Source organism: Prosopis cineraria, unplaced genomic scaffold (genome assembly GCF_029017545.1).
Source record: "Prosopis cineraria cultivar Desert tree isolate PC_DT_omini unplaced genomic scaffold, ASM2901754v1 PC14, whole genome shotgun sequence".
Lineage (NCBI taxonomy): Eukaryota > Viridiplantae > Streptophyta > Magnoliopsida > Fabales > Fabaceae > Prosopis > Prosopis cineraria.
In genome coordinates, this window is record NW_026555345.1 from 23,971,761 (window position 1) to 23,978,093 (window position 6,333).

A 6,333-nucleotide genomic window follows, 5' to 3' on the forward strand; every position below is an offset into this window, starting at 1 on the left:
CTCTCTCTCTCTCTCTCTCTCTCTCTCTCTCCTCTCTCTCTCTCCAATACAAGCATTCAGAATCGAAGTTGATTGAGACCAATAGTACTTTATTCAAGTGATTTGACTTTGCGGTGAATAACAGATGAATTTTATTATATATTATTGTGATTAACTTATCTATCTAGAATCGTAGTATTTTTTTAAGGTTAAAATTGTCTTATGCTGTTAAATGCAATGACAACAAACAGGTGTTTGCAATGCCGGTGTTTGATATGATGGAAACCTTCATGGTGGTCAAATTGAAGCTTCCCCCTTCCTCCATCCTCCGCTTCGTTTCTCGCACTGTATATGTCGGTATGCAAATCACTTGTATGTGCATTCCTTCACAACAGTTCTTTAAATCTCAAGTGAAAAGATCTGGAGGGGGTATTAGCTTATGTTCAACTTCACCAATTTCACAAATTCTAAAAGAGTTCTGAAACAGCTTTAATATGCATTCATTTTATGGAACATAATGCTATCTAATCAAAACTGTTAATTATACTTACATTTATTATTATCATTATTTTTGCAGCGATAACAATGCTCGTCGTTGCCATAGCTGTCCCCTTCTTTGGTTCACTTCTTGGATTCCTAGGAGGTTTTGCCTTTGCTCCAACATCATACTTGTAAGTACACCCTAATTTATCTTTTCACAAATTATTATCCACCCATTACCTTGTATATTACGGTGAAAAAGATAATAAAGAATTAATTACAAATATGAGATGATGAGATCCTACGCGGCATGCCATGTCATCAAGACATTCAATGCCAAGTCATTTATGTAGAGGGAAGTTCAAAAAAGAAATCCATATCCAAGAATTATATGTGTATTTGGAGCCCAATTACATGCCATTGGAGGTCCAATACACTTTTTCACTTGGAGGAGGTGAGGAGGCAAATTGGGCTACATGCCCCTTAGGACGTCACATAGGATCTCATCATGAGATTAACTTAATACATCTTTCAAGTATGCTAGAAGCAATGGATTAAGCCATCTGCTAAGTCTAGTTCTGTTTTTTGCAGCTTCCCTGTATCATGTGGCTTAAGCTCTACAAACCTAAGCCTTTCCTTATCATGGACAGTGAATTGGGTAAGTTTTAAATTGATATTACTGTGAAAATCCAATCTTGTTCAAGTGATCATTTTTCTGATTCAATATACTTATGCTGTTCTGCTCATGTAACGTTTTAAACAGACCTGCATCGTGCTTGGTCTTCTGCTGATGACGCTATCCCCAATTGGTGCTTTGAGGAATATCATCCTTCAGCAAAGGACTACACGTTCTTCTCATGAACTGCACAGAAACAGGGTACTGGGATCTCACATTTTTACTTGGAGATTGCCTGAGCCATGTTGATATGATGAGCTATTGAGAAAAATATGTGTATTCTCTGTGATGACGCCCCTATAAAGAACAAGATATTATATTGTGGTGTTAGGAAGGTAGAATGAAGAGTAGGATTAGGTCTTCTTATGAATATTCAAAGAGAATGATTTAGTTCAGTGGGATTTTTATTACTGTGACTTAGTAAATCCTTAGTTTAGTGGAACTTTATTTTATTTGAAATTGAATTGTCGTCTATAAATTAGTTGAGCTTAGAAAGTTATTGTGTGAATATATTCTATTTTTAATAATTTATTTCTTATTAAGTTGTTTTGTTTTTTTTACAATTTATTAAATTTGCATAGTTAACTATTTTATATCAGGCAAGTACTTATTTAATTGCGATTATATTATTAAACAAATTAGTTGCTTTGATCAAAGTAAGTGTCCCAGTGATTTTTTTTTTTCGGTTGTTGTGAGGAATATAAATCTAAGGATTTTTTGTTTCTTTAGTGTAACATTAGATATGGACATGGCCACATCAACATTAGAAAAGAATTCCACCGATTTTTCTAACAGGAAACCAATAAAATTCTTGAAAGATACAGTTCTTTGCACACCCTAATAAAAGTGTTTCAACTTCAATTGAGACTTCTATTTCTATCTTATACCCTACCAAGCATCACATATATCACAAATTGAATGTTATATTCGGAATCTCCTCTTACATCATGTATGATATATCTTAAATAAAAATATTATTCAAAGTTAACTGCACAGCTGAGCTCTAACAACATATTGCTAATTCTTTAAGTAATTAAGTTGAGATTAAAAATATGCTAAGCTCAACAACAGCTCCAATACAATCTAAGGGAAAAACTATCATAAAATGAAATACCACACAAATGCCACAAAGCGGAATTCTAGATTCTGTGGCCAGTAGGACGAATTAGGACGTAGTGTAGATATTAGTGAACCAGATTTGCTCCATCACCATCCCTCCATCTATGGTCAATACCTGGAACACAGCAACTTTGATCTAACTACATACTCAAATGATGAATAAAAGAGGAATACAGGCAACCATAGAAATCTAAATTAGGCCCCAATCGAGAGAGCTGCTCTTAAATTGGATACAACAATGCTCAATTTGATCCAGTCAAATAGCTTTAAAAATACATATTGACAAGCAATTATAAGACTTAGCTCATCTGGTATCCTAGCATGCCATAAATTGGTTTAGTTTAAGCGAGAAAAATTAGTTTTTAGAACAATAAAGGCAGTATATAAGCTCACCTGTCCAGTGATGTAACTGGCAGCAGGATCAAGAGCCAAGAATTCCACCAGGCCAGCGACTTCTTCAGGTTGGCCATATCTTCCTGAATCCAAGTGGAATGAGTTAATTTATCAAGATTGTCTTAAATTACTTATCAAGTAAAAATTACATTTAGATATTTTCTTTCTCCAGAGCCTGAAATATATATATATATATATTTGGATCACTGATGACTCACCCAAAGGAATTGCCTCCAAAAATTTTTTCTCAATGTCAGGTCCTAGTTTGGCAGTCATGTCAGATGCAATAAACCCAGGGGCAACCGCATTAACCTGGAAGGAAATGCTGGGTTATAAATCATCAACTGGAAACTTGAATCTTTGATACTAAGGCAGAAATACTTGAAGATTTTAGAGAATTACGTTGATGTTTCTTCCAGCATATTCCCTTGCAACAGTTTTTGTCAGGCCAATAACTCCTGCTTTTGCAGCACTATAATTAGCTTGACCACATTTCCAATGAGACCAACAACTGATGCAATATTAATTATCCTTCCCTGAAATAATAGTAGAAGACTTAGATACGCAGGTTGAAAGCTTTAGAAACCACTTGCTGGTATCTTGCAAATCATGGAGTAGGAAAGCAACGGACTGACTATTACAAGATCAAGGATTTAACTTTCAGACATATTATCAAGTATAAATATAATGTCCCCCAATATTCAAAAAAAAAAGAAATATATATATATATATTATATATAACTACGGTAACTTACACAAACATCATGATTAACATATGTTGTTCACAGTAAAGGGAAGTGTCAGAAAAGAGACTGAAGACAAGAAGTAAGAAACTGATGAATTGACAGAGAGGGCAAACAGAATGAAGGCCAAAAGGTTCCGTCAACAACATCCACATCCTCACAAAAAAGTGAAAATAATAATGATGATGATGAGGTGAGATGTCACCTTTTTCTTCTTCATCATAATTTTGGCCGCTGCCTGCAAAAGAAAAACCAGTCTAGCTGAAAAACAGAAGATCAAGTTAATTAACATGAAATCAAACTGTTAAGATACTTACTTGTGTGCAGAGAAAAACACCAGTGAGATTCAGATCAATGACTTCCTGCCATTGAGATGTCTTCATTCTCATTAGCAAACCATCTCTAGTGATTCCTGAAATTGGGATTCCTTATTTCAGTATAACGTTCACAACTGGAAGGTACTAGCACCAGATCTCTAATCCAAGTTACCAGCATTATTGACTAACACATCAACAGTTCCCCAAGCGTCTACTGCCTGCAAATTTGAAAGTCATAAAGCTGCCTCGGTAGGAAAATATAAGCTGATCATGAATATTTTCTCACAGTTTTGATCATAGACTCCGCGTCAGCTTCCTTAGAAACATCTCCACCAAATGTAAGAGCCTGTCCGCCAAGTGCCTCAATCTGCAAAAAATAATCAAATGTACTTACAAAATACAGTCAATCAGTAATGTCTGAAGCACTGGGTCAAATAACACAGATGATAAGAGCTGATTCATGATTACAATATGTCAACCATGATATCAAGCATGAGTTTGTATGAGTTTGTAGGATTGAAAGAACAAGAATGAAAATGACATTAAACGTCAAAATTATACATGGAAAATAGTGCACAGAATTTTCCTTTCGGAAATGGAATTTTTTTCCTCATCAAATCAGCCTGCATAAACTTTCTAAAGCACAAATTACATATGTTAACAGTAAAAGATCCTGAAACTGAAACTGAAACTGAAAACAAAGATTCACTTAACAATAAATAACCTTTTGGGGAATGGAAGCAGAAAAAAGTATTGCTCAATATCATATATAGACATTAAATTGAACAAATCATGCACTCGCCTCCTTAGCACTAAAAGTGCATCCCTTTCTTCTGGGGAAGAGCAAAAGAAGAACATCAAACAGCTGTGGATTTATAAATAATACCAACATCTAGCTTTAACTTATATCCATGATAAACATTTGACACTTAAGGATTATGCTGATCTTCATAAACAAAATTAAGAGTTGAACGGCATTGTTTGTAGGCTATCTGAGTTCCTAAGTAATATTGCATGAAAGAAAATGTATGGACGTAAATTGCATGAGATCTTCAGACTTGTGTTTTGTAAAAAGTACATACAGATCACTCCAGTACCAGATTGGCACAAAAATCTAACAAGTGGCAATAATTTGCTGACCAACAATACTTGACAAAATCTAGTATGAGTATGGTGCAGCAAGGTCCCAATATAGGTATTTATAAAGGCAGTTCTCTACCTCCTCGGAAACCTCCTCTGCTTCCTTGGATGACCTTGCATAATTAACCAGAACCTACAATAGAAAGGCCAAAAACTTTATGGGCAGACTTAAAGCTCATATGATAACATGAACAGACTTGGTAATAAAGTCTCTCATTTTTCTCCAGCTAGCTAAAAACACGACAAGCCAGCAAAATTAGCACACTACCAACAAAGTTTAAGCTCCTTCTTCCTCCCTAAGCCTCTGAATTTAATTGCCAAAAAATGATCAAGATCAACTTGACTTACCAAAGTTAATTTGACAGCAAAAAAATACCATTCCAGATTTACCATGCCACTTTACAGCGCATGAAAAAAAAACAATTTTTTGTTTCCAAACTGAAGAACTGTTTTTCTTGAATATACCAAATCTGTAGCAGTTACAGCTAAAAAATAATGAGGCAAATGCTTTTTTTTTTTCCTACCACTAAGGCACTAACCTTGCAACCTGCTTTACCCAAAGTCAATGCAATTGCTCGGCCAATACCTCTGGATGCTCCTGTCACAATAACAACAGGAGCCACCACATTCTGGGCCCTACGAGTTCCTGCTTCCTCGAGAGTAGCAGCATGGGCTCTTATACCTGAGCTTACCAATTAAAAACGAAAAACTCAAACGAAACGTCAAGCAAAGACAAACAATCCCATTCCCACATAAATTTCCGATGTTTGGACACTAATGTGGACATGCTTTGCTTCACCTTAAGCGAGAAGAGACCAATTCAAAGACTAAAACGGAAGGCAGAAATGAGAAAAGTGGGAGATCCTTACCAGACAAGCTTGATGAAGCGTTCGATCTGCAGTGAAGACCCAAAAGGGACGAAGCTGACCCACTTTGGCTCCATGGATTGGAGAGCATTGGTGCAGCTGACAGGCTTTGGTGTTAACGATGCCACCAAACTTCCCTGAGAAACCGGCGGCTTTGAAAGCCACAGTATTGGAAGCGGTAAAAGAAGCCATGATAACACCGAAAAGCTCAAAACTGTGAAAATGGAAAAAGAATGAGAAGTTGCGAAATGCAAATGAATCGGAGAAACTGATTGATCCTTTTGTTACGACGAGGAGCTTTGATAGTAACGAAGGACAGTGGGCGATGCAGACAATAATAAGACAGCAGTCCGAATCACCGCACTAGGCAAATAGTGTTATTTTTCATTCCTAACTCCAACTAACTACTTTCCCATCGCACCTAATATATTTAAATAGTATAAGGTTTTTTAACAATTTAATAAAAAAATGATAAAGTCAATTGACAACTCGAAAAAAAATAACAATTAAAATAGTTATCATTTTCTTTGTTAAGTTATTAATAAATAAAATATGTTATAATTTTTTAAAAAATCAACTACAGTGCATCAATGATTTCGGCACAATGAGATAGTAAATTC

The 6,333-nt window shown here is 35.5% G+C and overlaps 1 pseudogene; it reads right to left on the reverse strand.

The window, feature by feature from the left end:
- Positions 1–2,300: 2,300 nt before the first annotated feature.
- Positions 2,301–5,938, reverse strand: LOC129292387 (3-oxoacyl-[acyl-carrier-protein] reductase 4-like; annotated as a pseudogene).
- Positions 5,939–6,333: the final 395 nt, after the last annotated feature.